At 44.2% G+C, this 12,249-nt stretch overlaps 1 long non-coding RNA gene across 1 annotated transcript in view; it reads right to left on the bottom strand.

Annotated features, from left to right (window-relative positions):
• The window catches only part of LOC102028732, a 13,760-nt gene extending 1,526 nt beyond the window's left edge, over positions 1-12,234 (bottom strand). Inside the window, exons 1-2 of the long non-coding RNA XR_263322.1 lie at positions 11,899-12,234; positions 8,980-9,108 (exon numbers count right to left, since the gene is read on the bottom strand). This is a non-coding gene — a long non-coding RNA (uncharacterized LOC102028732). The remainder of the gene's footprint in view (positions 1-8,979; positions 9,109-11,898) is intronic.
• Between the last annotated feature and the right edge of the window lie 15 nt (positions 12,235-12,249).

The raw sequence follows: 12,249 nt of genomic DNA, 5'->3' as shown, positions 1-12,249 counted from the left end.
CCAGCCAAGGTGCTGATGGTAGCCTTTGGAGGTGGCAGCATATTTCCCTGACCCCCTGTTGCTCCAAGTGAGCCAGGATGAGGTGGGATGGGATACTTTTCATGGGATACAAATATAAATTTCCTGGGCCATGAGGAAGACTGGGAAGGGCTCTCTATAGTTTATTAGTGAAATATGGACAAATTAAACATTTTTTACTTCTTACAACTATTTTTTCTTTTGTCATATTTCATAAGATATGAAAGGGGCCTTCTAGGACTGCTTCAGACACTGGCAAGAATGATGGAAAACTGTGTTAGTGAAGGAGAATTGAAATTTTAAATAAAGGCCGCCCAAAAATGCCCACCAGAACCAAGCAGGCATGCCTGAGCAAGCCTGATAACAGAGCATTTCTTCCTTTGTGTGACCCCTGTCTTTAGTGAATGTGTAACTGATGGCCTTGCAATGTAACCTGAGATGTTTTAACACCCTTGGCAGCCCATGATGTCACTCCACCCACCAATCATAATGCACCAAATCCGTTGATGTACCTCCCACTTGCTCTCCCCTGAAAAGCCCTGAAACCTCCCCAGATGGGGCTCTGACTCTTTGGGAGCCATCCCAGGTAGGCCCACTGGTGTAATGACATTGCTGTCTCCTAGACCTCCTCGGTGCCATGTCTTCCTGCGTTCAGTCCATTTTTGCTGTAACATTAGAAGTGAGGGGGAGTATTTTGAGGGGGATGAATGGCAAGTATCTTTTGCTGTAATAAATTTTTAACAATTCACCCCTTCTGAATTTTGATCATCCTTTGTATGGCAACCATGAATATTTACGGTCATTTACTCCTCTAGGAAAATCCTTTTTCTCAAGAATGGGAAAAATACACATATATCACTAAATTTAATCATAAGTCAATAAATGTGCATGTACAATAGATATACCAGTAAAATGTATTGTGAGGATGGATGCTTTTGTTTTGTTCATGGTAGTGGTCTCTGCACCCAGACCAGTGACTCTACCAGCGCCTGATGTGAGATGACTGAAAACTTCCTGAATGGCTACATGGACTTGCTTCTGATTATTGCAGGTGCTTCAGTCAACAAACATTTATGAAGTGCTTTCTGTGTGCAACAGTGAGCGTGATGGTGATCGAAAAAATTTAAAAGACACTGCTCTTGCCCTGATTGAGCTGCTACTCATTGCTGCTCTGGCAAGCCACATGCCTGTGAAGTTATGGAGGACAGCAAGGAGAAAGGTATAGCAAAGACACAGGAAGACTGGATGTCTTCTGTGGAGAGCTGGGGCAGAAGACTGGAGGCCAGTTGTGCAGCCAGGAGAGGTCCACCTGGGGAAGAGGCTAAGATATGGCCTAGGGCTGGGGAGATAGCTCAGTGGAACAGCACATTCCTGGCAGGCATAAGGACCTCAGTTTGATTCTCAGTACAAAGAGAGAGAGAGAGAGAGAGAGAGAGAGAGAGAGAGAGAGAGAGAGAGAGAGAGAATATGAGAACTCCTAGGAGGGAGAAGCTGACTCCGGGTTACTGAGGCAGGAACAAGGAAGAGAAGTAAACTGATCTCCAGTGACTGAGGAACGAAGTCCGAGCAGAGGATGGAAGGTACAAGGGCATCAAGTATGGCAGATAGTGTTTGACCGGGCTCAGCAGGGCCAGGAGTTCCAGGCCATGTCACTGCTTTATTAAGGTATGATTCATATCCCATCCAATTCATCAGTGCAAGGTACACATTCAGCAGTTTCTCCTTAGTCCCAGAGTGGTACAGCCGCTGCCACAATCAGTCACAGGATGTCTTCATGGCCTTAATGGAAACCTTGTGAGCTTCTATCTCCACTCCTCCAATTTCCCACTCCCACAGCCACTAGTCCTCTTTCTATAGATTCGCCCCTTAAAGATTTCCATATAAATGGAGTCATGTATTTGTGGTGCTTTGTGACTGCCTGTTCTCCTTTACAGGTTCCTCTTTGTGGCCGAACTACATTTCATGTACAGATAGACCATGTTTTGGTCACCGTTTCATCAGCTGATGGACACTTGGGTCTACTTTGGTTATGATGGACAAAGGCATTATGAACATTTGTGTACAAGATTTTATATGCACATCTGTTACCATTTTCATGGAGTAATTGAAGTGGAATTATGCCACATTCCTGGGGAGCTGGGATTCCTCCCTGGCAAATTCCTGGCTGTGTTAGTCAGGATCATATCTTTTGGAACCATCTCTTTTGGAGCAAAGACATTTGGCAAGTTTTCTGAGTTTACATGGTGTTATCCACGGGAATACACTCATGTCACTGAGCTGTTTAATTCCTTCTTCCACCATGTGCCATGGCAGCTGGGGCTGGCTTACCTCCCTTTAAGTGGGGTGATCACTTCTTCCATGCTTCTGGGTGCTAAGGTCGCTTCACGCGTGTACCATACTCTAGGGTTATTTTCAGGATGGATGATCTTATATCCCAGGCAAGTGCTTCCAAACTGAGCTGCTCCATCTTTTACAATGTTTCTCCCAGCCCTTGGCACACCACATCACTTGACTACTCCGGTTCCTGATGCTTTGCATGGGTGAGCTCCGGAGGACCACAACCCCACTTCTGCCTTTTAAACTAACCCAGCCAAGCCATGTCTTGTGATTTAACCCTAATAGTTGGCCAGTTAGCCAACAAGCCTTACAATTGTACCTCTGCTTTACTGAAAACATTTTAAATTAGTACATATTTGTGATACATATTAAATGCATTTATCATAGAGAATTAATACAAATTCTTTATTTTAAAGGGAAAAGAACTAAAACAAAATAACAAAACCAAAACAAAATAAAAACTATAAAAATGATACAGAATTTCAGACAAGATGATAGGAAATCAATAATGGTTGTTGTATTATTTATTGTTATCTTCAAAATCGTTGCTCAGATTACCAGATATAGGTATACGATTGCTCAAACAATTAAACATTAACTGTTCCTTTCAATAAACCACTGGAAATTAGTAGTACAATTATCTTAGCTATTGTGTGTGTATACGTGTATGTATATATATATATATGTTTCCATTTCTTCTTTCTTTCTTTTCTCTTTTCCCTCATCCCAGTTGTTCTTTCCTATTAAGCAGTTTCTTTCCCTTTCACAATATCTATTGTATCTTTCACTTTTGTTTACTCTTTCAGGTTCTTACACTAGGGAGACAATATGGTGTTTACACATGCAGGTCTGATTTATTTCACTTATGAGTATTGTCTCTAGTTGCATCCATTTACTTATAAAAGCCTTGAGTTTGTCTTTCTTTATAGCTGAGTAATATTCCATTGTATAAAAATAACACATTTTTCTTATCCACTCCTCAGTTGATGGGCATTGTGTTGTTTCCAAAATTTTGCTATGACAAATTGTGCTGCTGTAAACATGGGTGCACATATATCGCTGTGGCATAATGTTTTTAATTCGCCTGGGAAAATACCCAGAAGGGGAATGGCTGGGTTAAATAGTAGCTCTAATCCTAATTTTTTGAGGAATCTCCAGACTGATTTCCACAGCAGTTGCACCAGTCTACATTGCCACCAACAGTGGAGAAGAGTTTCTTTTTCCCCACAGCCCCTTCAGCATTTGTTATTGGTTGATTTCTTGATGGTAGCCATTCTTACTGTGGTGAGATGAAATCTCAGTGTTGTTTTATTTGCATCTCTCAAAAAAAATAATTTTCATCTCTCAAATGACCAATGTTGAACATTTTTTCATGTATTTATTTGTCATTTGATTTCTTTATCTGAGTGTGTATTCATCTCAGATGCCCATTTTTGGTCTGGGTCTTTGAATTTGGGGGGTCTGAGTTTTTTCAATTCTTTATATGCTTGAGATAGAAGTCCTTTGTCTGAGCGACAGTCAGCTTAAATGTTTTCCCACTCTGTGTGTTGTCTTTTCACTCTATTTGTGATTTCTTTTGAAGTACAAAAGCTTTTTAATAGGATGAGATCCCAGTTGTTGATTCTTTGAAGTGTTTCCTGTGCAGTTTGGGTTTTGTTCATGAACTGTCTGCCCACCCCTATGTCTTCAAGATTTTGACCTACTTTCTCTTCCAGTAGATTTAGTGTTTCTGCTTTAATATTTAAATCTTTGGTCCATTTTGACTTTAGTGCATGGTCATAGACATGGGTCTAGTTTTAGTCTTCAGCATGTATGAAGCCAGTGTTTCCAGCACCATTTATTAAAGAGACTATCTGCTTCCAGCGAACATGTTTGGCCACTTTGTCAAAGATAAGGTGGCTGAGTGTGTTTGCAGTTGTGTCTGTATCTTCTAATCTGTTCCACTGGTCTTCAGGTCTATTTTTTTGCCAGTACCATGCTGATTTTATCACATTAGCTTTGCAATATAATTTCAAGTCAGGGATTGTGATACCTCCGTATTGTCTTTGTTGCCCAGGATTGCCTTTGCTATTCTAGGTCTCTTCTGGTTCCATATGAATTTTAGAAGTATGTTGTCTACTTCTGTGAGATATGCTAATGGCATTTGATAGGGATTGCATTAAATCTGTATAACAATTTTGGGAGTATGGCCATTTTCACTATGTTGGTTCTTCCTCTCCATGACCAAGTGATATCTTTCTATTTTCTGACATCCTCTTCAATCTTTTTTCAGAATACTATAATTTTCAATATATAAATCTTTTATACTTCCTTTGTTAGATTGGAGGATTAATACAAATTCATATCAAATCTTGATCCCTTTTTCTTCCTCTCCTTCCCCACTCTCCCTTTTCCCAGCTCTCCTTCTCAGCTCTACAAAGTCTCCTTGTTTCCTACCATCTATCTTTGATTTTGCTCTTTATAATATTATTCTTTAGGTTTCTCATATAAGGGAAATCATGCAATATTTAATCTTCTGTGTCTGATTTATTTCACTTAGCATCATAGACTAAAGGCACATCCATTTTCCCACAAATGACCCACCTTTGCCCTCTTTATAGCCTAGTGGTACTCTGTTGTATATAAATATCACATTTTCTTTATCCCACTCATCTGTTGGTGAGCATATAGGCCTTTTCTAAGATTTAGCTGTTATGATTTGTGCTGCTGTAAACATGGGTATGCACGTATCACTGTAATATGATGTCTTTAACTTTTTTGAAAAGATACTTAGAAGAGGTATAGGTCAAATGGAATGTCTACTTTTAGGTTTTTAAGGTTTTTTTTTTTTGTCTTTTTGAGACAGAGTTTCACTATATAGTTCAGGCTAGGCTTGAACTCACTTTGTAGCCCCAGCTGGCCTTAAACTCCCAGCAATCCTGTTGTGTCAGCCTCTAACTTGAGTGTGGATATTACAGGCATGCTCCACCATGCCCAGCCTGTTTTTAGTTTTTTGAGGAATTTTCATACTGATTTGCATAATGATTGTACTTGTTTACACTCCCACCAACAATGCAGAAGTTTCCCTCCCCCCCCCACCACATTGCCAGTACCTATTTTTTTTTTTTTTTTTTGAGTTCTTGATAATGGCAATTCTTTCTGGAGTAAGACGGAATCTCAGTTTTGTTTTGATTTGCACTTCTGTAATGACCAAAGATGTGGAATATTTTTTCATGTACCTACTGGCCATTTGTACTTCTTCTTTGGAGAAGTGTCTATTCATTTCAATTGGACCTATATTTCATGCCAGGGTGTATACATGCTCCATCTACTACCAGAGATGGGGCCTTTCTGCCAGCCAAGCAATCAGTGATCCAAAGCCCAACATCTCATCTTCATTCAAATGACCATGGACTGAGACTTCTAAACCATGCACTCAAATAAATCTTTCCTCTTTAAGTTGATTTTATTGGGAGTGTTGTCACAGCAATGGATCACAAATACAATCCTGTTGCCTTGGGCTTGTGGAAAGCATGTGACAGAGGTCACCATGAGGTGACTAGGAAGCAGAGAGATAGATGAAAGGACCAGGGTCCAATATCCCCTGGAAGGGTTTGCCCCTAACTTCCTTCCACTAAGTCCCACACCCTAAAGACTCCACCTTCCAATGGCACCATTTGGGAAAAAAGCCTTCAACATATGGCTGTTGGGGGACAATTCAGATCCAAAGTACAGCACAGATTACTAAAGGTCAGTCCACTCAGCCAGATTTATGTAGGTTTAAACTGAACCATGTCTTCAGAAAAATCAAAGCCCAAGATGTTACAGAAATATCAAAAGGAAGAAGGACCAAGAGGGAAACGGAGCAGTTGTTTAACTGGTAAACCCTTCTGCACTTTTCTATTCTAAGAAAGGGCCACAGCATAAGCAATGAACAGCTGGCATCCAACAGAGTCATCATGAAAACCTAAATGCCTAAAGTTTATAAGCTGTCCATATCCTTCCTCCTTTCCTGCCCCCGCCTCCTTTGTAGAGAGCCCTTCCCAGTCCTCATCCAGGCCTATGAAGTTTCCATTTGTGATCCCATGGAAAAGTTATTGGAATTCTAGCGAGTTAATTCTAATCTACCACCTTCAGTGCAACCCATGGAGAGAATAAAGACACTGAGGTGTATCTGTAGTTGTGAGGAGCCAAGGGGTCCTAAGTTCAGCCAGGATGATGGCTAACTGGAACAAAGTTCTCCACCCAAGGTCGAACTGGGTTTTATTCATTCATGAAGAAAGGAGTGGCTTGAGGATGAGTAACTATGAGAATGGCGGGAAGTAGGTGAGTGCCATGAGCTGGGCCAGGTAGGAGGCCTGAAATCACCCCTGCAATACCAGAGAGAAGGATCTGCAGAAAGAGTAATCTGCGTAACACAATTGAGATAGTATCTAATGTTTTGGGGTCAGTGCTTCAGCTTTGATGTGTGATCTTTGAAGCCCCAGGAAGCCACAGCCTCTTATCTCCAGGCTCATCCCAGCCAACAGTGTGGAGCACTGGCTCTTCATCCCTCCTCATCCTGACTCACACAAGGGAACAACAGGGGGTTCCAGGGAAACATGCCTGCCCTCTTCAGAGATTACCATCAGCACCTCAGCTGGACTGATATGCACTGCTTAAAGCCAATTGAAGGGATAAGGAAAGGGTCCTGGCCAGCTGTGCACACATCAATATATGGAAACAGGGTCAGGTTCAGCCAAAATGGAGACAACTGCTCCTCCTTCAAGGAGAGTCGCCCAGGTGATCTTCCACACTCCCTCCCTTCCTCTCTCCCTTCCTTCTTTTCTTTTTACCTCTTCATAGCAGCCAGATTCCACTTCTCTGTCCCTATCATGGCTTCTGAGCAGACTGTCTGTCAATCAAGGGGGTGCCGCTTTGGGGAGACCTGCTCTCTACCTAGGGTTCTGATGAAGGCCATGTTGCCCCCTAGTGGATATTTCTGGTAAAAATTTAAGAAATTTGGGGCTGGGAGTGTGGCTCAGTGATAAAGCATGTGCTTAGCAAGTGTGAGGCCCTAGCTTTAAATCCAGTATCCAAAAGAAAACACGTTGTACTAGTTTCAATGGTAGGTTTTCTTTTAAAGAATGGAATAGTTACCCGGTGTCAGGACTTAGAAAAAAAGGTGGTTTTTTTTTTGTTTGTTTGTTTGTTTGTTTGTTTGTTTGTTTTTTATCACAGTGCAACATTCTGTCAGGAAGGAGATTAGCAAGGGGCAGGAAGGGCAGGAGAAGCTGATTCAGAGTCTTTTCTCCCAGGAATCTGGTGTAGGTTCGACTCACTCATAGCTGAGGTGGGTGCTTTAAGTAGGACATCAGGGATGGGTGAGAAACAGAGAAACAAATAAGAAAGTGGAGTGAATGGCACGACAGGTGCTTCATGTGCCCCTCAGTTCTTCCAAGAACTCGCTGTCCAGCCACAAGGAGGCAGTCAGTGGTCAGCCTCCAGCTGCCTACCTTCAGCATCCCAGTTTTCAAAGCAAAGTCACCTGGTAGAGAGCACTATGAAGCAGCCCCAAGCAGGATTTAAATTAACCAATTGGCTTTTTATGTTTACTTGTGAATCTGTGCAAAGTCTAGGCTGCTTGTCTGGAAGTGGGCAACAGACTCATAGTAAGTGAACCTCTGTGAGCCATTGATCCCTACTAAACCTGTAATGGTGGATGAAACCTGAAAGTCTCAAAGGATAAGACAAGATCACAGCCACGGACACCTGGATCTGATCGCAACTAGATAAAGACTATAGCCTCAGGTATCTCACTCCTTGGTAGATTAACTTACTCTTTATGTGTTAGTTTGGGGGATACTTTTGCAAGGGAAAACAACATAATACAGGACACATATTTTACAAGATTATTTATAATAGTCACCCAAAGAACGATATACAAGACAGTGCAGGAAATCTGTCCACACACTACGACCAAGGAAACTAGCTGAGGGCCTGGATTCCACAGAAATGTCCTGCATGAGTCCAGCTGAATACCTAAAGCTCTCAACAATGCCTCCCACGAATCCAACTGGAGGCCCACAGCCCATAACAGTATCTCATGCAGGCCTGTTTCACGGATCTGCACTGGGAAGGCCCAAAGGTCAGTGGTGCAATCTAGGAAGTCTATGCCAGTGGGATGAAGGAACTGTGCTAGCAGCTGTGCTAGGCTGAGGAAACTGCACTGGAGCCCGGAAGCGACGCTCAGAAGAACCAAAGCTCCCCCAAAATGTACCACAGCCATCCTCAGCAACGGTGAGGTCCCGAGTTCCTCCCATGGTGAAGACAGCTGAGTTTCCATCAGGAAAGCCAGCACAGCAACCTTCTCCAGCAGACTGGCAGTGTAGTGATAAGTCATAAGGCAGCCCGCACCCCCTCCCCCTGCAGGGGACTTAAACTCTCAATAATGAAAACTCCTTCCTCTTCACCTGTTCCCCTTCAGTTCCCCTTGACAAAAGCCAACCTCACCCTCATCCGCCTTGGCAGGACCAGACGTTCAACTCTGATGAACAACTACCCCCGCTTGGGCTGTTCTGACCCACAGACACCCTCCCTTGAAAATGTTCTGGCCCATGGACACCCTCCCCAGAAAATAGCTTAAAATCCCCATGCTTTGCTCACCTTGGGGCTGTCCTAGTCCGCTGGGCAGTCAGCCGTGTCGCTCTCCCGCCCAATAAAGATTCCTCTCGTGACAGAAGGTCTGGTTTGATTCTGTGTGGGTCTTGGCCCAATCATGTACCATCTTCCCCTCTGGAGCCAGGAAATGATGCTCAAAGTGAGGACCAGAGCTCCCCCAAAGTGAACCAAAGTTATACTTAGTGCCAACAAGGTCCCAAGCTCCTCAGAGGATGAAAACAGCCAAGTTCATCAGGAAAGCCAGCACGACAAGCGCCTCCAAAAAACCCAACAACTCCTTACAGCTTCTACCAGCTCCCAACAGCCTTTTCTCAGCTCCCAACAGCCTCTTATGCTGCCGGCAACAATCCTCAGGTGGGCCTCCCACACCCAGCACCATACTTACTCAGTTCAGCTGGGGGTTATAAATTGACCCCCAGTTATCAATTCACTACACTTTATTAAGGATTAATTTAATACTTTACTTGGAGAAGTCCTTGAGTGATTCTGCCCTTCTTGAGTACTCCCCTCCCTTCTTCTGAAAACCAAATAAATATGGGCCACCCAGAGAAGGTCTTGGTCTTAAGCCTTGAGAAAATCTCGAACTCTGTGAGAGGGCTTTGATCTTCTTGGAGCCCTGAAATCATTCCATTCACCTCTTCTTATTTAGCCTTTGCCATACATTTGTTTGGGAGATTGTGGACCTGATCAGCTCACAATAACTAAGGGATATTATTAACCCAAAGTCACCACTTTCCAGGAGCATCCCTCTTGTAAAGGAGCAATGGAGTGTCACAGTGTGTTATGGTTTATATCTGGATGTCTCCCCAAACCTCATGCACTCATAGGTGGGTGGTAATTGAATCATGGAGGTCTGATAATCATCAGTGGATTAGTCCCTTTGAGGCTTTCATGGTTCATCCACCATTGCAGGTTTTAGTAGGGATCAGTGACTCACAGAGGTTCACTTACTATGAGTCTGTTGCCTACCTCCAGACAAGCGGCCTAAGCTTTGGACAGATTCACAAGTAAACATAAAAAGCCAATCAGTTAATTTAAATCCTGCTCAGGGCTGCTTCATTGTGGTCTCCATCAGGTAGGGGTTGGGGCCTGGTTGGAAATGGGTCCCTGGGTGTCACCTGGAAGGGTGCACTCCTGTCCCTGGCTCTTCCCTTGTCTATCTGCTTCCTGGCTGCCATGGGGTGAAGCAGTTGTCCTCTGCCAGGCTCTTCCACCATGCCATTTCTGCCTTGGAGCCAGATGACTCTGGATCAAACCCACTGGAAATTGTGAGCCAGATAAATCATTGTGGGTGTTGGATATTTTGATCCAGTGACAGATAAATGACTAATACAAGCACTCTCCACTGGCAGGATTCAGGGGCTGCCAAAGAATTTAGCCGTAGAGATAAACTTTCAAATGATGCAATATTTGAAGGAAAAAAAAAAAGCAAAGATCTCTGATAAGCAAGTTTTAATGGGTTTTAACCCATCTTGCCTCCCTCACTTCCCTCTCCTCATGGCAAGCAGGAGCCAGCCTTCAAAGAGCTGCTCCAGCTGCATCTGTAAGTCGCCTGACTGAACAGTCCCTCTATTGGATCACATCACTGTGCTGTATGTCCACAGCACAGAACACAAAGTAGCTTCAGTTGTGTGTTCCAAAGCAGAGGCCAGGGCATCACAGGTAAATCGTGAACATCTATCTACACAGGAGCTTAAAAGTGGTGCCACTCATTCTGTCTGAGTGTAGGGCACCCCTTGCAGGAGATCCAGGACTCTTGAGTTCTGACAGGTACTGGCTTCAGCACAGTGGAGCGGTTGCGTGGCGGCTGCCGGATCTCTTCAAAGGCAGAAGAGGAGGAAGGCTGAGGGTGACTAACCTGGACCTGGGGCCCACACACCACCGCCAGCTGTCCTGCTCCTGTCCCCACCAGGTCCAGTTCACCATGGGTCAAACAACACAGCAGGGAGGCGACAAGTCTTGGAAGTGGTGGAACCGGTAATTACACTGCAGGATGGGTAGACTTCATCCCTAAGGACAGAGATAGGGACCTCTGATCCCTGCTTTGCCAGCAGCCTGGAAATGGCCACCTTGGATTCCCAGTTCCTCCCCAATACCTGCTTTTTTTGACACCTGAGCACAAACACAGAAATCTGCCCTGACTCCTCTGCTCTTTGACTTGTCAGATGCAGCCGTAGAGCCCTCTGCAGCGCTGACCTTAGTCAGCAGAGCCCTCTCCACCCCACAAGCTGCTCTGTGAGCAACAGTGGCTGCTAGGGTCCTCTCTCCTTTCTGGGAGGAGGGCCCGTTCTCCATCTTTTCTTCCTCTCAAAGGCACCAGGCTCTGTGGGGGTTGCATTTACTAAGACTAATGTTCCCTATTCTTTAAACATACAAGGGTAGTGCTTCATGTATGACGTTTTCTTAATAGGTTATTTACTAAGAGGAATAAAAAAAGAGACTTTGAGGGACAATAAGTCCTTTAAAATTGTGCCAGGGAAAAGCATTCACTCAAATATACAGGCCAAAAAAAAAAAATTATCAAAATGTTATCGGCAATATAATCTCATTTTAAAAGCAAATTTGGGCTGGGGGTGGTGGTGCACACCTGTGATCCCGGCACTTGGGAGACAGAAGCAGAAGGATCGCTGAGAGTTCAGGCCAGCCTGGGCTACACAGTGAGTTCAAGGCCAGCCTCTACTACATATCGAGATCTTGTCACAAACAGCCAAAAGGAATTTGGAGTGAACAGAAGGGGGAATGCTGATTTTTTTTCTTCCTTTTTTTTTCTCCCCCTCCTGGTACCAGGAATCGAACTCACAACATTGAGCTTGCCAGGCAGGCACTGTGCCACTGAATTAAATCCCGGGCCCCTGATTTTTTTTCTTGATCTGGATACACCTTGATACACTATTCTCAGCTTACCTGTCTGTGTGCGATCCATCCATTGAAAATTTAAAACTCTTGGTATGCGTGGCAGGTAAAAATCTGGAGAAATACAACTCATCGGAATATTAGCAGTGATTACTTCTGGTCTGGGAGATTTTTCCTCAATTCTAACCTTTCGTATATAACCTGGCTTTCTTCAAAAAATATATATATAGTTAAAAAAATCCTTGCCTCTTTGCAGCTGGGTCATCGAGCCGTGCGCGGGCCGCGGCTGCTGCCTCGCGCCTCGCTCTCCCTTCGCCGAGGGCGGCAGAGCGGCAAGGGCCCGGCCGCCGCGCCCGCTCCCTCGGCGCCCCGGGCTTCGAGCCAACACTGCCGTCGCCCTTC

This window comes from Chinchilla lanigera, unplaced genomic scaffold (assembly GCF_000276665.1).
Source record: "Chinchilla lanigera isolate Chin_1 unplaced genomic scaffold, ChiLan1.0 scaffold00066, whole genome shotgun sequence".
NCBI classification, from domain to species: Eukaryota; Metazoa; Chordata; class Mammalia; order Rodentia; family Chinchillidae; genus Chinchilla; species Chinchilla lanigera.
This window is presented reverse-complemented; position numbering and strand designations above follow the sequence as displayed.